The sequence below is a fragment of the Schistocerca piceifrons genome, chromosome 1 (genome assembly GCF_021461385.2).
Source record: "Schistocerca piceifrons isolate TAMUIC-IGC-003096 chromosome 1, iqSchPice1.1, whole genome shotgun sequence".
In the NCBI taxonomy this organism is placed as follows: domain Eukaryota; kingdom Metazoa; phylum Arthropoda; class Insecta; order Orthoptera; family Acrididae; genus Schistocerca; species Schistocerca piceifrons.
The window spans coordinates 291,734,814-291,760,671 of record NC_060138.1 but is presented as its reverse complement, the minus strand read 5'-3'; the positions used below and the strand labels follow the sequence as shown (position 1 = coordinate 291,760,671).

At 42.2% G+C, this 25,858-nt stretch overlaps 1 protein-coding gene across 1 annotated transcript in view; it reads left to right on the top strand.

The window, feature by feature from the left end:
- The window catches only part of LOC124783268, a 114,140-nt gene that overhangs the window by 20,919 nt on the left and 67,363 nt on the right, over window positions 1-25,858 (top strand). The gene's annotated exons all lie outside the window — the stretch shown is intronic.

Genomic DNA, 25,858 nt, shown 5'->3' with positions numbered 1-25,858 from the left:
GCTGAGTGGACTTACAATGCTTCTGCACTGAATGTTACAGTCATTGCAAGTGAACTCGAAACGAGAATACAGTTCTTTACATGTTAAATGTCATAGAGTGCTTCATCATCGTCATCATCATCTTGTCCACTGCTGCAGGTATGGACTAGTCATCCTGATCTGGTATTTAAAATCACGTTTTGAGAGAAAACATGTCGGAGAAATAAATCTTTCTCTTCTCTTCTGTCACTGGCCCTCTAACAGCATATATTTCATCTCGTTGAAGAACACTTTAGAGAACTCATAGGGCGACCCTGACACTTTTTGAGAATTGCTGAACAGAAACCGATGTCGAATTGTGTGTTTCTGGAAATTTAATGGTGAAAGGCACTCCCTTCCTCCTATTTGCTATCAAATGGCAACTCCTTTATTTTCAACCAGTTTACATCCTTTCAACCAATGGCCGTTTTCCGTTCTGCTACAGATTTTTCAAGCGCCCGAGTAGACAACATCTCTTAATGTTACATCACAGTCAGCTGAAACGTCTTTCAGCGTGTCAAACCAATCACCAATCATCTTTTACTTTTTCGTTTCTGTATGGTTTTCCACAATTGCGACAAGTGGTTCTATTATTTCTTGATCATACAGAAGCGTTTCTACTTCTTTCACGCCTTCGTGCCAAAATCTTATCAATTTCACCTGAAATTTGAATCAAATAAGACTGTTGTGTGTTTTTCCTGGAATGTTATTAAACCGTAGTTACTTAATTAAGTATAATTGTTTAAACAAATTAGGCTTAGCTTTAATTTTATATTCCTGATTTAGCTATATACAACCGACCTCGATAGACAAATGTATCTGTATATACATTTTGCGTTTTACCTTCGTTCCATGAATGTTAGGAAGATTTGTGCCAACTCCGTTGTTCATGTTTAATCAGTTCACGAAGTTCGGTATTAATATCTTCACTGCTTAAAACCATTTCTCACAGCAGCATGCACTTGTTCTACTACAGCACTGAAAAAGGACGTAATTTTTAACGGCAGTACGAGTGTGCTGCACTCGCTAAGAAAAAGGAGTGTCTGTAAATTGGCAAATGGAAACGCTCAGTGGGCTTAGTTTACATTTGTTGCTAAAGTCAGGGATGTTAAGGCACTTATTTTTTATTTTTCTCGCCTTTCTAAGCACGATGTCATCGGAAGTTCACTGAGGCTTTTTGCAGATGATGCTGTGGTGTATCGAGAGGTTGTAACAATGGAAAATTGTACTGAAATGCAGGAGGATCTGCAGCGAATTGACGCATGGTGCAGGGAATGACAATTGAATATCAATGTAGACAAGCGTAATGTGCTGCGAATACATAGAAAGATAGATCCCTTATCATTTAGCTACAAAATAGCAAGTCAGCAACTGGAAGCAGTTAATTTCATAAATTATCTGGGAGTACGCATTAGGAGTGATTTAAAATGGAATGATCATATACAGTTGATCGCCTGTAAAGCTGATGCCAGACTGAGATTCATTGGAAGAGTACTAAGGAAATGCAATCGGAAAACAAAGGAAGTAGGTTACAGTACGCTTGTTCGCCCACTGCTTGAATACTGCTCAGCAGTGTGGGACCCGTACCAGATAGGGTTGATAGAAATAGAGAAAATCCAATGGAGAGCAGCGCGCTTCGTTACAGGATCATTTAGTAATCACGATAGCGTTACGGAGATGATAGATAAACTCCAGTGGAAGACTCTGCAGGAGAGACGCTCAGTAGCTCGGTACGGGCTTTTGTTAAAGTTTCGAGAACATACCTTCACCGAAGAGTCAAGCAGTATATTGCTCCCTCCTACGTATATCTCGCGAAGGGATCATGAGGATAAAATCAGAGGGATTAGAGCCCACACAGAAGCATACCGACAATCCTTCTATCCACGAACAATACGAGACTGGAATAGAAGGGAGAACTGATAGAGATACTCAAGGTACCCTCTGTCACACACTGTCAGGTGGCTTGTGGAGTATGGATGTAGATATAGACATATAAAGGAAAAGAAGAAAAATTACATACCTAATAAGTCATTACATATTTCGGAACCCACAACAGAACTTGAAAAAAACCACACACACAAACAGAATGCAAAGCACGTCTTAAAGACGAGAAAAATGGCTGGACTTTTCGGTGAATTTTCGATGGCCTACAAATTCTGGTCTGGAGATCCTCTAAAGCCACGATGGCGGCTGGAGGACAGCATCCTCCCTGTCTGAACCAGAGGAGGCTAATCCGCTTGGACTTGTCTCTGAACCCTCGGAGAAAGAAGATATCACATGACTGTCTGACATCACGAAAATATCTTTAGATACATTGCTTTGCCCGCCCACCTCCTATCTTTTTTGAAGAACCAGTCTGTAGAAGCTCATATGACCCTGCTCCCCCTTCAAAGGAAGTTTTGTGACTTTTGCTCATCATGGAACGTCCTGTGGATGGAGCATTCTGATTAGTTTGCTTAATTTACCTGTAGAATTGCTGATGGTGTGGGAGCACTGTCTACCGCTTTCAGCAGACCCACAAGTTAGGAGAATTTCGCCAGAAAGAACCTTTGTATAGATCGAGAATAATACAGTAGTCATATTGCACTGACAGTTAAACATATTCAGTGGTCCCATTACACTCAGCAGGTATCTCAAATGGGAATCCCTGGAGGAAAGACGATATCCTTATTGAGGCACACTCTTGAGAACTGATATATCAAGCTGACCACAGAAGAAGCCTACTGCAAGCAACATGCACTTCACGTAAGGATTGCCCTATTAAAAACATGGTGACAACGATTATGTTACCGTCACTCTGCATAAAATGTGGTCTTGCGTTTATAGGCATACACAAGAGTCACTGATGATGTTACGCTACTCGGTAGAAATGCTGTGAGCTATTTTGTATCAAGTCTTTCCATTCCACCACATACTTGCGTTGAATCCTATGGGGACGACTTTTAATGATTACAGCCACTGGTGAATCACGTTCGTGCCACTCTCACATCTCGAAACGAATCACCTTTTTCGAACCTATCTGCTAAGGATCCCATACAGCAAAACTCCAGTGTGGTTTTTTAGACAGTCCCTCTGCATCTTGTAACTGTTCCTCAGTCTCTGTCTCGCTCTCGCTGCAAGTGTTCATCCCAATTTTAGTTGGAACTGAAAGTAAGTCTGAGAGTGCTGTATCTAAGACCTTCTGCATCCCATGGAGAAACGGGGCGAACTGAGGTAATGCCGTTTTTGACCACTTGGTGGAAATTGGAACACGTTATTGTAGTTCTGCCAACCATGTACAGTGTGTAATGCCAGAGCCTGCTACACGAGGTAGTAGAAAAGAGAGTAGGATGGCTTTTGTTATAGGGAACCTTAGGAATACTCCACATAATATAGGAACTGGACGAAGGACGAGGATTTTGCTACTGCATTATGGTGAATCTCCAAACTACGTACAGGTACTGCAGTCCAAAGGTGGTCTGCATCTCAGTGGATGCAGTCATGTTTCTCACCCAAACATTTTCTCCTTTCTCACGATTTTGTACCATCCAACAGAGAAGAATTACAAACTATAAAAACTGTGCTAACATTACCAAGTAGTGAACGCTAAAAGCTATTACCGTGCCAATGTCTACCAATACCTTGAATATAAAGACCTTCTGCATGCTTGCATCGAGCATATGTGGCGATCCTATTAAATATGCAAGTATTGGTCCATTGGATCATTTGGCCTTAAACAGAAGTCACTTCCACATATCACTGTAAATTTTCGTCACCTGTACTGTAGGAGGACCATATCCCACAGATTATCAAGAGCAAGAGAGCGTTCCTGTGTTGTTCTTTCATATTGATACATTGTTTTTTTCTGCTGTAACACATCCAGGCAGTGTATGACTACGGCTTTGTACACTGCCTTCATTTTGTTTTTTCCACCACGACTTCAAGATCTGTGTCAGGTTCTAAACCAACATTAACACGACTTGATCCAATGGCTCTCACTGAAAGCTGGACATCATTGGGTGTAAACAATGGTGCTCGCACAATACACAATATGGTTGAAATGAAAGACACAGGCAGCGTTTCTTATTGACAAAAATGTGGAAGACATCATGTCATGGGTAAACTGGAAGAGTTTGCGGCATTGTGGGGTGATTCCAAACAGCTGCCCAAAGATGACTGATGACCTCTACACATTTTCACAGTGACGTGGTAGCAGATGTCTAGATGTTCCATTTCAATTGATTCCTCATATTGCAGTCATCCACGCGATCTCTGTTTCATGGAGGCCATCCACAGAAGGCGCTGCTCCTGCCAATACTCTCCACATCTCAGACAAATGGCATAAGTCAATCACTATGTAGTAATCAACAGTATACCAGTGGACAGATGGGATGGAAAAGACACTGTAGATGTATTGTCACAAACACCTCACTTGATGGTGTGATCAGGTTCAGCAATTTCACCAGTTTTCCCGTAATTTCAACACTGACCAATGACACAACAGCATGCTTTCCAGAGTTTGCATCATTGCTAAACCACACCTGCATTACTTTGTGTGTACCATATAGTACATTGCAAATGTAGATAGATGTCTGTGCAGTACACCCATTCGTGGTTAATTCTCGAACATATACACCAGTGACCTACACCAGTGCATTTAGATTACCTACATATTTGTAGCACTTCGATTGTAGTATGTGTTTATGATTACAGTTACCCATCTTTCTCCATGTGGATCAGATTCACAGAGCATTCTCGCGTTCTTAGGGTAAAGTCTGAGACTAAAAGATCCCCCAGCATTGTCTTTAACCAACTGTCCCTACAACACTGTCCTCGATTTAATTTGCAGTTTATCAGAAGTAATGGGGTACTATACTTGCTACCTTGCATGTCTTGATAAGGAAGAGAGCGGGCCATGTCCGCAATTCCTGCTCAGCGAAGACTGTTCTGAACTAATCTTACTCAAGAAGGTATTGGTAATGGAGAAAATAAACACACGCATCAGGCTAAACAGTTCTGCAAGTAAACATGCTGTAGTGCTAGAGCAGTGCGCTTTCCGACCTATTAGTCGTGTGTAATGCAACACTACCAATATTCCAATGTAAGAAATGTATTTCCAGTGCATGACATAAATTCTCCAAGCAAGTTCTGTATGGTAAACTATGGTGAAAACCTGTAAAGTGATAAAACTACTACCTTGCACAACAAAGATACCATTGATTCTATGTGACACAAATACTACATAGGTTACCAGAGGTATATGACGCCTGCTGTTTAAGAAGTGCAAGCCAGAGTATGATTCAGAAATTATGATATGTTCACAACAGTCTTATAAAATGAAAAATGCGTACGAAGAAACAGTGACGTCTTTTGAGGAAATAAACACCCCCATCAGTAGCCACCCCCCCCCCCCGCCCATGAACCATGGACCTTGCCATTGGCGGGGAGGCTTGCGTGCCTCAGCGATATAGATAGCCGTACCGTAGGTGCAACCACAATGGAGGGGTATCTGTTGAGAGGCCAGACAAACGTGTGGTTCCTGAAGAGGGGCAGCAACCTTTTCAGTAGTTGCAGGGGCAACAGTCTGGACGATTGACTGATCTGGCCCTGTAACAATAACCAAAACAGCCTTGCTGTGCTGGTACTGCGAACGGCTGAAAGCAAGGGCAAACTACAGCCGTAATTTTTCCCGAGGGCATGCAGCTTTACTGTATGGTTAAATGATGATGGCGTCCTCTTGGATAAAATATTCCGGAGGTAAAATAGTCCCCCATTCGGATCTCCGGGCGGGGACTACTCAGGAGGACGTCGTTATCAGGAGAAAGAAAACTGGCGTTCTACGGATCGGAGCGTGGAATGTCAGGCCCCTTAACCGAGCAGGTAGGTTAGAAAATTTAAAAAGGGAAATGGATAGGCTAAAGTTAGATATAGCGGGAATTAGTGAAGTTCGGTGGCAGGAGGAACAAGACTTTTGGTCAGGTGAATACAGGGTTATAAATACAAAATCAAATAGGGGTAAAGCAGGAGTAGGTTTAATAATGAATAAAAAAATAGGAGTGCGGGTAAACTACTACAAACAGCATAGTGAACGCATTATTGTGGCCAAGATAGACACGAAGCCCACACCTACTACAGTAGTACAAGTTTATATGCCAACTAGCTCTGCAGATGGTGAAGAAATTGATGAAGTGTATGATGAGATAAAAGAAATTATTCAGGTAGTGAAGGGGGACGAAAATTTAATAGTCATGGGTGACTGGAATTCGAGAGTAGGAAAAGGGAGAGAAGGAAACATAGTAGGTGAATATGGATTGGGGGTAAAAAATGAAACAGGAAGTCGTCTGGTAGAATTTTGCACAGAGCATAACTTAATCATAGCTAACACTTGGTGCAAGAATCATAAAAGAAGGTTGTATACATGGAAGAATCCCGGAGATACTAAAAGGTATCAGATAGATTATATAATGGCAAGACAGAGATTTAGGAACCAGCTTTTAAATTGTAAGACATTTCCTGGGGCAGATGTGGACTCTGACCACAATCTATTGGTTATGAACTGTTGATTAACACTGAAGAAACTGCAAAAAGTTGGGAATTTAAGGAGATGGGACCTGGAGAAACTGATTAAACCAGAGGTTGTACAGAGTTTCAGGGAGAGCATAAGGCAACAATTGACAGCAATGAGGGAAAGAAGTACAGTAGAAGAAGAATGGGTAGCTCTGAGGGATGAAGTAATGAAGGCAGTAGAGGATCAAGTAGGTAAAAAGACGAGGGCTAGTAGAACTCCTTGGGTAACAGAAGAAGTATTTAATTTAATTGATGAAAGGAGAAAATATAAAAATTCAGTAAATGAAGCAGGCAAAAAGGAATACAAACGTCTCAAAAATGAGATCGACAGGAAGTGCAACATGGCTAAGCAGGGATGGCTAGAGGACAAATGTAAGGATGTAGAGGCTTATATCACTAGATATAGATACTGCCTACAGGAAAATTAAAGAGACCTTTGGAGAAAAGAGAACCACTTGTATGAATATCAAGAGCTCAGATGGAAACCCAGTTCTAAGCAAAGAAGGGAATGCAGATAGGTGGAAGGAGTATATAGAGGGTCTATACAAGGGCGATGTACTTGAGGACAATATTATGGAAATGGAAGAGAATGTAGATGAAGATGAAATGGGAGATACGATACTGCGTGAAGATTTTGACAGAGCATTGAAAGACCTAAGTCGAAACAAGGCCCCGGGAGTAGACAACATTCCATTGGAACTACTGACGGCCTTGGGAGAGCCAGTCCTGACAAAACTCTACCATCTGGTGAGCAAGATGTATGAGACAGGCGAAATACCCTCAGACTTCAAGAAGAATATAATAATTCCAATCCCAAAGAAAGCAGGTGTTGACAGATGTGAAAATTACCGAACTATCAGTTGAATAAGTCACAGCTGCAAAATACTAACACGAATTCTTTACAGACGAATGGAAAAACTGGTAAAAGCCGACCTCGGGGAAGACTAGTTTGGATTCTGTAAAAATGTTGGAACACGTGAGGCAATACAGACCTTACGGCTTATCTTAGAAGAAAGAGTAAGGAAAGGCAAACCTACGTTTCTAGCATTTGTAGACTTAGAGAAAGCTTTTGACAATGTTGACTGGAATACTCTCTTTCAAATTCTAAAGGTGGCAAGGGTAAAATACAGGGAGCGAATGGCTATTTACAATTTGTACAGAAACCAGATGACTAATAGGATAGAGAAAGCACTGCTCTTGCATTATAGCATGTTTAAGTGCAGAACCATTCAGATTCGGGAATGTGTTTATGTACCACAATATTTCTCTTTTTCTGACATCTTGTTGGTACAGACACCAAATACTGGAAAAATATCTCAGAATTGATACCATAGTTGATTTATGTAAAATGTTTCGAACTGTGCGCATCTGGAGCTCCATCACTCATAAACTACACATTTCATCTTAAATGCATTTTATATCATCACAACTCATATCTACTATACATTGATAAGAGGTCATAATCTGCTTTACAAGCGCCCATCTGGAGAGATCTTGTGCACTTGGGTGGGCACCGTGAGTAAGACGTGTGTAACAATCTTTGCTGAACAGCAGTTACAGACATGATTTGCTCTGTTCCTTCATGAGGTATAGAATGTAGCAGGTGTAGTACCCTCCTACTTCTGAGTAGTTGCAAATTAAATCAAGGACAGTGTTGGGAGGTCTGGTCAAAGACAATGCAGTGAGATCCTTCAATCTCCAAATTTATCCTAAGAATGTGATAATGCTCTGTGACCCACCCACACAGGGGAAGATGGGCAATTGTAATCATAAATTACACACACACACACACACACACACACACACACACATATATATATATATATATATATATATATATATATATATATATATAATCACCTAAATGCACCAGTGTACCAGTGTATGGCACTATGTAGTATACGTCGACGTATATGTTCGAGAATTAACCAAAAATGCACATACTACACAGTCATCAATCTACATATGCAATCTACTGTATGATACACAAAAGTAGTGGACGGATGGTTTAGTGATGATGCAGAAACTGGGAAGCATGTTGTCATGTCATTGTTCAGAATTAAAATTGCAGAAAAACTGGTACAATTACTAAAATGGATCGCACTATCAACTGTGGTGTTCATTACAATATATAGACAATGTCTCTTCATCCCATCTGTCCAGTGATATACTGTCTATTACCATATAATGATTGACTGATGCCACTTGTTTGATATGGGGAGAGACTTCATGGGAGCAGCAGATTCCATGTATGGCTTGCATCAAACCATGATCATGGACATGACTGCAGTATGAGGAATCAATTGAACTAGAACACCTATACATCTGCTCCCACATCACTGTGGAAGATGTATTTAAACTGGGGTCATCAGCCACTTTCGGCAGCTGTTTGGAATCTAGCCACAATACCACAAATGTTCAGGTTTTCATATGCCACGATGTCTTCTACATTTTTATCAATATGAAACACTACCTGTGTTTTTTTTTATTTCAATTTATTGTGGGATCAGCGTAGTTTACATCCTGAGATGTGCAGCTTTCAGTGAGAGCCTATGGATTGAGACATGTTAATATCAGTTTAGCTTCTGACACAGACCTGACACTACTTGTGTTTTTTTTTATTTCAATTTATTGTGGGATCAGCGTAGTTTACATTCTGAGATGTGCAGCTTTCAGTGAGAGCCTATGGATTGAGACATGTTAATATCAGTTTAGCTTCTGACACAGATCTCGAAGTCGTGGTGGAAAAAAACAAATTGTGTAAGTGTACAAAGCTGTAGTCATACTCTGCTTGGATGTTTTAAAGCAAAAAAAAAAAACAATCCATCAATGGGCTTATGAAAGAACAACACAGGAACACTGCGTTGTGATTAATAATCTGTGGGTATGGGCCTCCTACTGTATAGGTGAGGAATTTATAAGGAGTTTGGGAGACAGACATGATTGTGCCCTGAGAGATGTAGATCCCCTTTGGACTGCAGTAGCTGTATCTAGTGTGGAGACACACTGCAATGCAGTACCAAAATCCTTGTGCTTCTTCCAGTTCCTAATTTTCCCAATTAAAAAAAAAAAACATCCTATTGCTCATACTATCTTTTCTACTAGTTTGTGTTGCAGCTTCGTTTGGCGAAGGCCTTACACATTGTACATAGTTAGCAAAGCTATAGCAATGTGTTCCCATTTACACCAAGTGGTCAAAACATGGCACCAACTCAGCTCACCCTGTTTCTCCATGGGTTCCAGAAGGTCTTGGTACCAACTTAAATTAGGAGTCTCACATGGACAAAGCTACAGACGGGAGAGGGGGCAGAGACTGAGGGACAGTTAAAAGATAGAGAGGTACTCTCTAAAACAGCCATGCTGGAGTTTTGCTGTATGGGATCCTTAGCATATTGTTTCAAAATAGGCGTCTCATTTCCAAATAAGAGAGTGGTGCGAATTTGATTCACAGCTGGCTGGAATCATTACATGATCCTTTCATAGAGTCCAACGGAAGTATATGGATGGACTTGATTCCAAATCGCAGACAGCATTTCTACCAGGAAGAGTAACGCTATGTGTCTGTAGAACCAAGACCGTCTTTTATGCAGGATGATGGTAACATAATGGTTGTGGTCGTGTTTTTAATAGCACGCTCCTTACGCAAAACGTATGTTGGCAGGGGTAGAGTCCTTTTGTGGTCAGTTTCAAATCTCGGTTCTCAATAGTGTTCCTCGAAAAAAATATCGTATTCCTTCCAGGGCTTCTCATTTAAGACGCTTGTGAGTGTAATAACACTGCCGAAAAAAATTACTTGCCACGCAAAGTGACTCTAATGATCAGTTTAATTAAGTAGCCTGCCAATTTGATATCAGAGATATGCCGCCTGGTGGATGGTAGCGATGGATAGGGTACCTTGGATATAGTTCTTGTGTTGGAGCGATTACCTTTTAAAAAAATGTCAGCCCCCCCCCCCCCCCCCCAACGTAATAAAATCGGATGTGTTACCGAATTTATCAAGTGAAACGCAATATAAACCTGATATTTACAACGCCTCTGTGCTGCTACCTTAAGAGATTTCTTATATGGCGAGGCATTTGGTTACTTTAAAGGAGTTAGAAAGCGAGAAGGCATCCTGTGATAGAGGTAAATCTTAGTACTCCGTCAGGAGTCAAAAATCAGCTTAATATTAAAGTCTCTTGCTGTGGGACATAATAGATTTTCAGATGATTTGAACAGAATTTTTCTATCTCGTGAGCAAATACTTAAAAGAAATATTGTCTATGCCATACTGTTACAAGATTTTCAAAACAAGTAACGATTCTTTAGCGGTCTTAAATTGCGTTTATGCCCTGATTTATTCTGTATTTGAAAATAACGTGTATAGAAGGGAGCAATCTACATTTCACGTGAGAAATTCGTGGCGTATAGTCAATAACATCGCTGCCTTGGATTGGGTAAAGTGGATTTTTTTAAACTGGATGCTCTATGTCGGGGTGACAGTACAAAATAGTTTGTCACTAAAATTCTCGTAATTTGTGCATCCGAAGAAATTGGCGTACAGCACTCCCACATCAGCAGCAGCAATTTGGCGAGTAAATTCAAGAAGAACCAATCAGAATGCTCCATTCACAGGACGTTCCATGACGTTCAAGGGTCACAAGACATCCTGTGTGTGTGTGTGTGTGTGTGTGTGTGTGTGTGTGTGTGTGTGTGTGTGTGTCTGGAGTCTCTACAGACTTGTCCAAAGAAGATGCGTGGCAGAGCAATTTATCCATAGATAGTTCCCTGATGTCTTCTTTGTTCGAGTCTTCAGAGACAAACCTAAGCAGACCAGGCTCCTTTGGTTCGGACAGGTGGGCGCTGTCTCTCCAACCGCCAGCCTCCAGACCAGAATTTGTGGGAAATCGAAAATTCACCGAAAATTCCAACCATTTTTCTCGTCTGGAGGACAGTGGTTTGCATTTTGTATGTGTGTGGTTTTTTTTTCACGATCTGTTGTGATTTTCGAAATATGTCATGAACTGTTATCTATTTAATTGTTCTGATTTTCCTTTCAATGTCTAGACAGCTTGCTTCAGACAGTGAGGAAAATAAAAAAATAGTGCCTTAACATCCCTGGGTGCAGCAGCAAATATAACTAAGCCCACTCAGGGTTTCCATGCAAAGTGATAATATTAGAATAAAAAAGCTCTGCAATTGTTTAAATATTCCATACTGCCTTGTCACCCACAAATTGTTTAAATAAACAGCATGCCTTACACTGCAGTCCATATTCCGACAGTATTCAATTAAATAAATAAACTGTACTCCAAACACTGCCTTGCATCCCACAAGTTGCTTAAATAAACAATTTCCCACACATTGTCTTATCTACAAGAAATTGTTTGAATAATATTCCATACACTGCAACCAATTTTCCGCCCAATGGACAGTTAACTGACTCTTTTTCCAAACAATTTCCATGTGAGGGATGGGAGATGGATGGTGGGAGGTTTTCCAGAGGAGGAGGAGTTAGTTAACTATCGATTTATTTAATTAGTCAATTAAATTGTGCTTGTATGGGCAAGGGATTTGTCTGAGGGGTGGGGGAGGATGAGAGGGAAGGGGAAGAGGAGGGGTAGGGGTTTTGGGAAGGGCACATTATCTCCAGGTCGTCATAATCCACTCAGCAGATAAAATAGGTTAAAAAACTGCCAGTTGAAGGAGAACAATAGGTTTTCCCCTGAATGTATGCTTGCTCCCCCCCCCCCCCCTCCCTCATTATAGGTAACCGTCAAAGCGGATTGACACCCCTGTAGAGCTATTACTGACGCATATGGTCCAAAGTTTAGTCTGTGTGAGCTCGTATAAAGTTTAGCCTGTGTTAGCTCTACTAGTTCCTCTCAGAAAGTATTCCGTAGAGCCTGACATTTCGTTTATTACTGCGGTGTTGTATTTTTTGTTCAGCACAACTCTCTTCAGTTAAACAGAATCTTGTTGTCAGCGATGTTCGATGTTTACCCTTCGCTATTTGTTCTCGTTATGAAGGATGTTCTCAGTTCCAGTTGCTGTTTGCTCAAAGAGACAGTATAGGGATTCATCGTCACAAGCCTTTAAAGATGAATTGAAATGACGGAAGAGAGGGATGAGAATTGTCAGTTTTAGTTGCATAGTCGCATAAGCAATGGGTCCTACAAATTTCCAAGGAAACTAAATTATAATACCATGCAGAAATAATTTCAAGATTTAGTTGACAATAAAGCACCAGTCTATTGGTTCAAATGGCTCTGAGCTCTATGGGACTTAACATCTGAGGGCATCAGTCCCCTAGAACTTAGAACTACTTAAACCTAACTAACCTAAGTACATCACACACTTCCGTGCCCGAGGCAGGATTCGAACCTGCGACCGTAGCGGTCGCGCGGTTCCCGACTGAAGCGCCTAGAACCACTTTGCCACACCGGCTGGCTAATAAAATAGCAAAAATTACAATGATCGCTAGGCTGGGAAAATTGTTTTGTACATAGAGAAACACTTTGTTTTAAATTTGCACCTATGGAGCACGTGAAGAAATTGATGGTATGAATAGTAAAAATTTTTAAGTCAGGAGCATTATTCTACTTTCAGTTGCAACAGTTTTAAATCGAATTGAACGTTGAGTATGGAGACTCGATATACGTAGGGCGTTTATCAATGAATGTTGCGGTTTAAATATTAATAATAAATCGATTTATTGATTTATATGGGTAAAACTTACAGAATAAACAACAGGAATTGTCCAAGTTTTTGATGCACTACCCTCTGTTCGCTTATCATGCTGATTGCACAGGCGTGTGTTTCGAAGATGAGGCGTCCAGATCTATGGTTTCAGGGAAGCATCGAAAGAACCACCACAGAAGAATAATATAGGTAGTTCCACTAAAATCTTTTCAGTTTTCAAGCCACGTCAATTCGAATAAAATTCTCGAGCTTTCAATGGCTAGCTCTGTCATCGTCGTCAGGAGTAAAATTACTGGTTCCTGGGGGCTGGTATTTTTTTCTTTATTGTCTCTTCCGGGGCTGGCACTATTTCCTGCTTATATACCAACGATTACGGCTGCTGTCACCAATCAGAGATGGCCGAAACGACGCGTGCATGGAATCTAAGTTGGGCAGCTCATAGGAGCTCCGACCCGCCGCACGACTGCATGACGTCTGGTGGCGCAAGGGGACGGCGCCACGTTTGAAAATGCCGCTCTCGCCTTCCTACAAGTGTTAAGCATCAGTCGTTGCTACCTCTAGACATTCAAAAACCGCCCCCACGCCCTTCCCAGTGTGTAACCCTGGTTTATGTTGAAATTGTTACCGTTCAATCTAATCTCATCCACCTTTTTGATAACGGAATCCCATTATGTTGACGCGTGAACCAAGACTCTCGTGTTCTCAAACTGTATTTTGTGTCGGCTTTAGAGGCAATAGCTATGGCCGACTTGTCGAGTTCCCTTTCCTTAATATGCTCCTTGTGCTCAGTACAACGCTCTGCAACTGTGCGAATTGTGTGGCCTGCATCGATGCTGCCGCACTCACAAGGGACACCATACACACCAGGCACTATGTCGTCTTTAAAAGGGCGCAACATGTCTCATATCGTATTTCTGACGACACCACCTACAGTCTGAAATGCAGCAATTGAGGCATGTGTTCAGGGAGAATGGCTACAGTAAAAGAGACATTGCAAACGCTTTCAGGACGCCTTGTGAATCGACAGAAGCCTAGCCGGTGGCTTTCCTACCGTACTGTGGGCCAACGAGCAGCAAGTTAGGATGTTTATTGCAGAGACATGTATTGAACCAGTGTTGTGGCCCGCCCCCGAGATACGAGGTATGTTGCGCCTTGTAATTCCTGTTTTAATGACAAAACCTTTCACGTTAAAATTGTCCACGACGTCTATTACAGTTTGTCACCATAGTTCATGGTAAAGAAACCTGAAAGAAGGATATAAGAGTACGTCGTGCGCTGGAAATATATTTTTTCATTAGAATATTAACAGCGCTTTATTCCACATGACTAATAGCTAGGAAACTGCAACGTTCTAACATTATATCCTATTTTAAGTGTGGAACCGTCTGGCCTTAGGGGTGCATGTGTTCATGTTCTCTCTTACCAATACCTTCTTGGTACTGACCCTAGACACTATAACAATATTTCAGAACTGATAGTGCCGTTGCTTTACGCAAAATGCTGCAAACTCCATCTGTATGGAGCTCCATCATACATACAAAAACCACCCGTTTCTTGTTTTTAGCTGTCTCTTATATCACCACAACAGTTTCGTATCTATTATACACCTATAAGGGGTGCTAACCTCCTCGACATTCGCTCATCTAGAGAGATCTTGTGCTCTTGGATGGGTGGTGGACAGCAGTTACAGACTCGGTTCGCTCTGTAGCGGCCTACTTCTCGTCAGCTGCAAATTAAATCGGTGATAGTTTTGCGGGGAGCGTTGGTCAAAGCAAGGAGATCTTTCAGTCACTAACTTTATCCTAAGAAAGCGAGAATGCTCTGTGACTCCCAAATGCATAGGGAAAGATAGGCAATCATATGAAACTTCCTGGCAGATTAAAACTGTGTGCCCGAATGAGACTCGAACTCGGGACCTTTGCCTTTCGCGGGAAAGTGCTCTACCATCTGAGCTACCGAAGCACAGCTCACGCCCGGTTTCAAAACTTTACTTCTGCCAGTATCTCGTCTCCTACCTTCCAAACTTTACAGAAGCTCTCCTGCCAAACTTGCAGAACTAGCACTCCTGAAAGAAAGTATATTGCGGAGACATAGCTTAGCCACAGCCTGGGGGATGTTTCCAGAATGAGATTTTCACTCTGCAGCGGAGTGTGCGCTGATATGAAACTTCCTGGCAGATTAAAACTGTGTGCCCGACCGAGACTCGAACTCGAGACCTTTGCCTTTCGCGGGCAAGTGCTCTACCATCTGAGCTACCAAAGCATGACTCACGCCCGGTCTCACACCTTTACTTCTGCCAGTATCTCGTCTCCTACCTTCAAAACTTTACAGAAGCTCTCCTGCGAACCTTGCAGAACTAGCACTCCTGAAAGAAAGGATATTGCGGAGACATGGCTTAGCCACAGCCTGGGGGATGTTTCCAGAATGAGTAGCTCAGATGGTAGAGCACTTGCCCGCGAAAGGAAACATCTGGAAACATCCCCCAGGCTGTGGCTAAGCCATGCCTCCGCAATATCCTTTCTTTCAGGAGTGCTAGTTCTGCAAGGTTCGCAGGCGAGTTTCTGTAAAGTTTGGAAGGTAGGAGACGAGATACTGGCAGAAGTAAAGCTGTGAGACCGGGCGTGAGTCGTGCTTCGGTAGCTCAGATGGTAGAGCACTTGCCCGCGAAAGGCAAAGGTCCCGAGTTCGAGTCTCGGTCGGGCACACAGTTTTAATCTGCCAGGAAGTTTCATATCAGCCCACACTCCGCTGCAGAGTGAAAATCTCATTCTGGATAGGCAATCATAATCGTAAATTACGGCCTAGGATCGAGGTGCTAGAAATATGTAGATCGCTGTCTGCTATACTTTGGTGTAATAAGTTCGAGAATTAACAATGAATGGACGTACTGTACAGTCTATGTACATTCGCAATGGTACTTACAGAGTACAGGAGGGGAGATTTAGTGATGACACAGAAATAGGAAGTATGCTACCTTGTCACTGGTAACCGTTCTAAAAAAACTGGTAAATCTGCTTATTACAGCACATCGGTGGTGTCTTTTCCATCCCATCCATCCACTGGCATGCTCTTCATTACCACATAATGATTGACTGACATCGCTTTTTTGAGATGGAGAAAGAGTCTTGGTGGAGGGACAACACTTTCTGGGACAGTGATCGCATACATGACAACACTGAGCCATCAGCTACCCCGCCACTGTAAAAGATGAGATGCAACGCGTAGGTCATCAATCACCTTCGGACAGGTTTGAAAAAGCTCCACAATGTCGCAGAACTCTTCCAGTTTCCTTGTGTTGTGACTGTCTTTTATTTCAATCATCCAATGTGTATGTTGTGGCAGCAGCAACATGATTTACACCGTGCGATGTCCAGTTTTCTGTGAGAGCCAATGGATCAAAACGTGTTAACAACATTTTAGAACCTGACACAGACCTCGAAGTCGTGGTGGGAAGAAGAAAATGTATGGTGGTGTACAAAGCATGTTACAGCAGAAAAATAGAATGTACCAAACAACATAACAGGGACCCTCTCTTGCTACTTATAGTCTGTGGGATATTGTCCTCCTACGCCGGCCGGGATGGCCGTTCGGTTCTAGGCGCTACAGTCTGGAACCGCGTGACGGCTACGGTCGCAGGTTCGAATCCTGCCTCGGGCATGGATGTGTGTGATGTCCTTAGGTTAGTTAGGTTTAAGTAGTTCTAAGTTCTAGGGGATTGATGACCTCAGAAGTTAAGTCCCATAGTGCTCAGAGCCATTTGAACCATTTTTTGTCCTCCTACAAAAATTTACACTCATCTGTGCAAGTGACGTCTATCACTGGCCACCTGTTCCAGTGAATCAGTACCTGTATATTAAATAGGATCACCGCATATGCTCGATGCCAGCATGCAGATGGTATTTGTTCTTGTTATATTGGAAGATAGAGATGCTGTAAAGATCTTATTGGGTTCTCTGTCAGATGAAGTTAGTGGAGTTTTTATAGTTCGTAGTTTTTCTCTGTCTCTGTCAGATGAAGTTAGTGGAGTTTTTATAGTTCGTAGTTTTTCTCTGTTGGATGGTACAAAATTACGATGATAGAATGTTTGGGTGACAGATGTGAATGCACCCTGGGGGACACAGATCTCCTTCAGAGTGTAATATCTGTATGTAGTTTGGAAACATATCACAATGCAGTAGCAAAATTGTCATCCTTCATCTAGCTCCTGTATGATGTGGAGTCTTTCTAATTTTCCCAATAAGGAACACTACAGCAGTTGCTGTTACTTTCTTTTATACTACCTTGTGTTGCAGGAGAATGTATCGTTTTGACTTAGACCTTACACATTGTACTCCGTTGGCGAAGCTATGACAACATGTTCCCATTTACATCGAGTAGTCAAAACACGGGCCTGTCGCATTAATTCAGCTTGCCTTGTTTCTACACAGGTTGCAGAAGGTGGTAGAAGTGGCGCTCTCCAATATCTGTTCAGTTCCGACTTAAATTGAAACGATCACATATTCAAAGCTGTAGGGGCGGCGGGGAGAGGCTGAAGAGAGTTACAAGATGCAGAGGGACTATTTAACGTTGGAGTTTTATTGTAGCAGATTCGAAAAAGGTGCCTCCTTTCTAGATATGACAGTGCCACGAATATGATTCACTAGTGACTGTAGTCACGAAAAGATTTCTCCATACGATTCAACGCAGATATGTGGTTGAATGGAAAGACTTGATTCCAAACCGCAGACAGCATTTTTACCAGAAAGCGTAACACTATCAGCCACTCGTGTGTGCCTGTAGAACCAAGACCGCTTTTTATGCAGAGTGACGGCAACTTAGTCGTGATCGTGTTTTTAATAATGTGGTCCTTAGGCGTAATGTATGTTGCGGTAGTAGAGTCCTTTTGTAGTCATCTTCAAATGTTGGTTCTCAACAGTGCTCCTCGAAACGAATATCGTCTTCCCTCCTAGGATTCCCATTTGAACTATAGGGTGATTGTAATCCGACTACTGAAAAAGAAAAATTACTTCGTATGCAAAGTGACTCTCATGATCAATTTATTGTAAGCCACATGGCGCTTAGCAAGTGTAGACGATGGTTAGCGCACCACACATATCATTCTTCACTTAGCGTTTCTTTCGTTGTGGCGATATCTTTTAACGATATTTCACTCGTCCACCGATACATGGAGAGACAACCATCGTAATAAAATCAGATGTGGTACCGTCGTATTTATGAAGTGATACGTAGTATAAAACTTGTATTTACAGCTTCTCTGTGCTGTTACCTTAAGAGGCCTCCTATGTGGCGAGACATTTGGTTATCATATGAGAGAGTTCGAAAGTCAGGGAGCATTCTGTGACAGTGGTAGACCGTAGCATTCCTTCATGAGCCAAAAATGAGGTTAGTTTTCCAGTCCTGTGATGAGTGACATGACAAATAAGAAAATATATTTTTCTACCTGATGAAAGAATACTTAGAGGGAATATAGCCGATGCCGTACTCCTGTACACCAAGTAACGATACTTCAGCGATGCGAAAACGCGTGTATTTTCCGTTTTATTCTATGTTCGAAAATTCATAAATGGGAGGAATCTACATTTTGCATGAGAAATTCGAAGTGTATGGAATACAACATCGGTATGTTGGATCGGGTAAAGTAGATTTTTTAAACTTGCGGGACTGTGTTGGGGTGGAATTGTTTAGAACTACTGTATACATCCAAGCTGCAGCTGCTTGTTTTGCAGATGGATGAACTACTGTATACATCCAAGCTGCAGCTGCTTGTTTTGCAGTGCACTGCAGTTGCCTGTTAGGGCGGTCACTAGAAGTCGGCAATTGAAAGTAATGGATTAGCTCAGCCTTTGATGTGTACAAAGAATTTGCACACTTGTCAGATCTTGGCCAGAGCAGCGAGGCTGACCAAGTGACCAATGTGCTGGGTGAATGTGACAGAAACGGACGTGTGTGTGTGTGTGTGTGTGTGTGTGTGTGTGTGTGTGTGTGTGTATCGTAAGAGAAAATTCGAAATGATGGATATCTGCCGTGGACGTGCTGATAACATCCGAAATCCTACCACTCCAATAATCCCCAGATGCCCTCCATGACCAGGCGTGGTGTATTCTGGCATACGTGTGCATCCACGACTGCAGCTGTAATTTTCATTAACCTTTTCACATCAGCGCTGGCCATGTATGAAGGGAACAGGAGTGCTGTGTGTGGACGTCAAGGAGCTGAGTGCACGGTATGTGTAAGTGTTTTCTGCTGTATCTGACGTCGAGCTATGCATCTTATTGCTGCAGACTGGATCATGATTTAACTGTATCGCGTGCAGCACTTCTCAGAGCATCACAGTGGACTCTGTCTTGCAGTGGCATTTGCTGTTGTCTGTATTCTATCATGCAGTAGAACCTTCCTCCCTCCTCCCGAATGTAATGGAGAGAATGATTTAGGAAGTCTATAGCACTTTCAAAAACCCAATCGCGCCATCAAATTTCCGATTGATCAATGTATTGTTTCCCATAGTTGTATTGCGTGCATGCATGCGGTCAGTATGGGCGGGCATAGCCAGGTAGGGTCTCTCTCCCTCAGCTGGTGCAGAAAGGGTCAGCCCTGCAGTCGACGCACGGCGCGTGCCTAGCGATCAGTAGCTTGTGTAATCCTCGGGATTCTTTTTCAGCAGATATGTTTAGTGTAAACGTTCTGGTGGAGGAGAGCACGTACAAGAGCTATATTTAGCGGTACGATCTATTTGCGACGGACTTTTCATTTCTTGATTTGTATGTTTCCCTGAGATATTCAAACATTTAAAATATGTTTTACTATGAAGAAGGATCATTGTAAGGCGGAAATTGTTAAAGAGTTAAACAGTCAATTTGTCAGGGTACTGCAAATGGATTATTTAACCCTATTTTCGATATCGAAATTGCGTCGGCTTTTCCTTTCTGTCCAGCATTAGCCAAAAAGAAACAGTATTCTGAGGAGAGATGAATATCTCTGTCTTCGTGTCTGTAGGTTTTGGTTCACACAGACAAGCAGGGAGTGGCTTCTTGAGAGCGACAGAGGCAGGAAGTGAGTCTGGAATTTGCTGATCAGCAGAATGCTGCCACTTGATGCTTTGTTTGGGGGCACTGAGATCAGAGGAGGCCCATATCCAATCTGTGATCAATGGTATTTGGTAAGGCGATCTGTAATTAGGACATTGGGCTGTTTTGACCTTTGTGGCACCACCCTGACGATGGACACACTCACAAGAGACCCCAAATGGTGGATTCCATTGTGATTACAGTTATTATGTCATGAGGCCCAAGGGTGGAGGGGGGGGGGGGTGCAGTTACGATGCCTACACAACTGGGGGAACCCAGTCACTTGCAAACTGAGTAAATAAAGAATATGTAGCAATATATTATTGAACTTGATTTGAGTCTCATTTCATGAGACCCTTCTTCTCCAGCACAGTGTAAGTCGTTTTCCTACCAATTTTTTCTGGGAGGGGTTGGGAGGGAGGGGACGGGGTGGAACATCTCCTGGCAGTGGCACCGTGCACTAGCTCAGTGGGTCCCTTCATGTCAAGGTGAGCACACACAGGAAAATCTTCCAGTAAGATGAAACCTTCAATCTGCAGCAGTGTAATTAAATAATTATTACATGAAGTTGCTGGATGTGAGCATTTCCCACCAAATGAAAGTGAGATCCAGCCCCTGCAATTGAAGTTTCTAATTAAACAGTATATCCTACTCTATATGATTGAATTTCTTGTCTTGAGATGCTTTCTCTCCAGCACAGATGGCTGCTTAGATCGCAAGGCAGAACCCATTCTCAGTCAGGAATTTGCCTTGGTGAAAGTTCCAGCCTGTCAGTCATGGGGCCCCACATGGACACTCCTGAACAGGTGTGTAGTGCAGCCACTGATGTACACATAACTTTGGAGAACCTTGAGGGAGCTGCTTGTATGGTGGTATGAGCTGGCACTTAGTGCAAGCTAGTGGACATGGGATGGCAAACGGTGTAATTAGCAACCGAAAGATTTTTCACAGAGAAACAACGTATGATGGGTGTTTTATGATGACATTCCATGCACATATGGGATAAAATGCCATCGATTTAATTACTTCTTTACAAAACTTGCTTCTCCCCAAACAGCAGATAACCCCTGCAAACTGAATTTTTTACAAATATCCCATATACCCTTTTGCTGCGAATTCAATTTTCTGTCGTGAGATCCATCCTCTCCAACAGACAGCCGCCAACTTCCAGTTAGGGGAGGGTTAGAGTTGACGGGAGGGTTGGGGGAACAATAGGTTTAGGACTGTGAGTTAAAAGGAAGGATTATCATTATTGGATCAAAGTCCTCTTAGCAGAAGAACAGATCAAGGACATGTCAATCAAAAGAGAAGAATTGATTTGCCTCTGAATGTATACTTGCCCCTGATGTAGGCAACCCACACCAACAAAATGCGCTCGAGCCCGATTTGCCCTACTCCTTACCTGCTGTGGCCACTCCCATGGCTCTCACTCACAAAAATGCAAGCTGCCAGCCCAGTTATCCCCATTCACTTCTCCCCGTTGAACATTAGTGATACAGTATTACCATGTCATCTAATACAGTTACTAAATAATACATAATTAACTTCATTAGTTATACAGTAAATACAGTATTCCCATGTCATCTAATACAGTTATTAAATAATAAGTAATTAACTTGTATGCCATGTGGTCCTAATAAAAATATTTCATTAGGATGAGGCACAAAATATGTGGTTAATTGAACATATTATCAAAGCATAACGTTGATTGGAGGCTCAATCCTAGAAAGGACATTTCCCTACTTTTCATACCCAGTTACACTTCCTACCGAACACACTCTTTCGTGTGTTTGGATTCCAGCCAGCGGCCGTAACAGTACACAGCCTCAGCAAGACTTGATGAGAGCATTGATTACTTACCATGAATAACTCCCTGTAAAAAATTTAACTAATTCTACTAATGTCGGTTGCAGGAGCAAATTTTGTTCTACGTTTCTAAAGGAAACGTGAACGTATTGAAAATCTAACTTGAAATTTATTTTAGCAAGCTTTAGTTGACTTTACTCATGTGCACTTCTGCTGAAAAGTTACCTGTGTGAGTGAAATTTTATATCTTTGTGTACTCAGATACAATATGGAAAAGTAAACTGGACTTTTATTCCACTTTAGTGTAAATGATACTGATGCAACGTTATTGTTATGTACAATGACCAAAAATACACTGAACTGATGTTAATCTTCAATAATACTTAACAATAACTTCTTCCATGAAATGGATGATAAATTTTTTTAACCAACTGAGCTATAAAAATCAACCATATTGTCTTTTCAGTAATTGACCTGCTCTGAAGGAGCAATAGCATCGTAATTTCGTCTTTTACTTTCTAATAATTCACTTAGTCATGTATTGTGATATTTAAACTGAATTTACTTTAGAGAAAGGGAAATCTGTTTAAGGTAAAATAACTTTACAAGAATTTCAGTGACTTGGTACACAGGGTGGTCCATTGATCGTGACCGGGCCAAATATCTCATGAAAAAGGGGTCAAACGAAAAAACTACAAAGAACGAAACTTGTCTAGCCTTAAGGAGGAAACCAGACGGCGCTATGCTTGCCCCGCTAGACGGCGCTGCCGTATGTCAAACGGATATCAACTGCGTTTTTTTAAAGTAGGAACCCTATTTTTATTACATATTCGTGTAGTACGTAAAGAAATTACAATGTTTCAGTTGGGCCACTTTTTGCGCTTTGTGGTAGATGGCGCTGTAATAGTCACAAACATATGGCTCTCAATTTTAGACGAACAGTTGGTAACAGCTAGGTTTTTTAAATTAAAATACAGAACGTAGGTACGTTTGAACATTTTATTTCGTTTGTTCCAATGTGAATACAGATACCTTTGTGAACTTATAATTTCTGAGAACGCATGCTGTTACAGCGTGATTACCTTTAAATACCACATTAATGCAATAAATGCTCAAAATGATGTCCGTCGACCTCAACGCATTTGGCAATACGTGTAACGACATTCCTCTCAACAGCGAGTGGTTCGCCTTCCGTAATGTTTGCACATGCATTGACAATGCGCTGACGCATGTTGTCAAGCGTTGACGGTGGATCACGATAGCAAATATCCTTCAACTTTACCCACAGAAAAAAATCCGGGGACGTCAGATCCGGTGAACGTGCGGGTCATGGTATGGTGCTGCGACGACCAATCCACCTGTCATGAAATATGCTATTCAATACCGCTTCAGCCGCGGGCGAGCTATGTGCCGGACATTCATCATGTTGGAAGTACATCGCCATTCTGTCATGCAGTGAAACATTTTGTGGTAACATCGGTAGAACATTACGCAGGTAATCAGCATACATTGCACCATTTAGATTGCCATCGATAAAATGGGGGCCAATTACTCTTCCTCCCATAATCCCGCATCATACATTAACCCGCCAAGGTCGCTGATGTTCCACTTGTCGCAGCCATCAAAAATGGTTCAAATGGCTCTGAGCACTGTGGGACTTAACATCTGTGGTCATCAGTCCCCTAGAACTTAGAACTACTTAAACCTAACTAACCTAAGGACATCACAAACATCCATGCCCGAGGCAGGATTCGAACCTGCGACCGTAACAGTCCCGCGGTTCCGGACTGCGCGCCTAGAACCACTAGACCACCGCGGCCGGCGTCGCAGCCATCGTGGATTTTCCGTTGCCCAATAGTGCATATTATGCCGGTTTACGTTACCGCTGTTGGTGAAAGACGCTTCGTCGCTAAATAGAAAGCGTGCAAAAAATCTGTCATCTTCCCGTATTTCTCTTGTGCCCAGTGACAGAACTGTACACGACGTTCAAAGTCGTCGCCATGCAATTCCTGGTGCATAGAAATATGGTACGGGTGCAATCGATGTTGATGTAGCATTCTGAACAGCGAGTTTTTGAGATTCCAGATTCTCGCGCAGTTTGTCTGCAACTGATGTGCAGATAGCCGCGGTAGCACCTAAAACACCTACTTGGGCATCATCATTTGCTGCAGGTAATGGTTGACATTTCACATGTGGCTGAACACTTCCTGTTTCCTTAAATAACGTAACTATCCGGCGAACGGTCCGGACACTTGGATGATAACTTCCAGGATACCGAACAGCATACATAGCACACGCCATTTGGGAATTTTGATCACAATAGCCATACATCAATACGATATCGACTTTCAACGCAGTTGGTAAACGGTCCATTTTAACACGGGTAATACATCACGAAGCAAATACCGTCGGCACTGGCGGAATGTTACGTGATACCACGTAGATATACGTTTTTGACTATTACAGCGCAATCTATCAAAAAGCGAAAAAAGTGGTCCAACTGAAACTTTGATACTTCTTTACGTAGTACACGAATATGTAATAAAAAAGGGGGGTTCCTATTTTAAAAAATGCAGTTGAAATCCGTTTGACGTATGGCAGCGCCATCTAGCGGGCCAACCATAGCGCCATCTGGTTTCCTCCTTCACGCTAAACGAGTTTCGTTCTTTGTAGGATTTTCGTTTGATGCTTATTTCGTGAGATATTTGACCCAGTCGCTATCAATGTCCCACCCTGTATTGTTCCTATGGTGATCACAAACTGAAATGTCAGACTGGCGGTTTCTGACCGTATCTGAAAGTTACTGAACAACAGTTTTCTGCCTTGCTTTTCGTCTTCACGAGTTGAGAGGCCGCAGTTGAGATGGACAGGACGAGAGGATAATGACTTCACGTCTCTGCACTGGTAGCCATTGTTGCATACACGCCTTCGTACATTTCTACGCCGTCGATCCCTGGTTAGGTACACGCCAAGTTGCTATCTTGATGATCAAAAATTCCCACACTCCGACCATTTGCGTCATTACGGAGCGACTTTTCCTATTATCCAAACCCGCTTCCTTTGTCTTCATGCCACTCACGTTAACAACTGTACACCTGACATTTTCGCCAGGACGGATCTCACTCGCGTTCGCACACGTGCGCCTGCCGTAACGACTCTGCCTCGTCTCACCACTGCTTCCTACTTCGTCTTTGCCCGTGCTTTTTGCACGCAGCACTACCCACATGTGAGGCCATTCAACCCTAACGCTTGTACAGTGTTTTATGAACTAGAATACAGTAAAAATAAGGAAGCACCAGTCTATTACTTTATCAACAAGTACGTATTGAGCAAGTCAACATAAATAACAAATTATGAAGCAAACGAAATGAGTTAAAATTTGTGCTATGGCCGGGATCCGAACCCGGTTCTTCTTGCTTGTAAGGCAGAAATGCTACCATTACACCAGCACAGCGCGGTGGCCAACCTTGCTGCACGAACTACCTACGCTTAGTGCCCTCCCCAACACAAACTTCAATTCATTTTTCCATTGCATGTTGTCACTATGTCTCAGGGAAACATTTAATTATAAGTAAATAACAAAATTTAGATTTTACACATTGGCACTTTGACATATGGTACATCTTACATTCAAGTGTTATGGCTTCCACAGGTTCGAGCATATGGACAGTATGAAAAATTTCTCGCTTTTGAAGTCACATACCATGACAAATTTACACTCAAAGCCAGGTTACGTTACATGG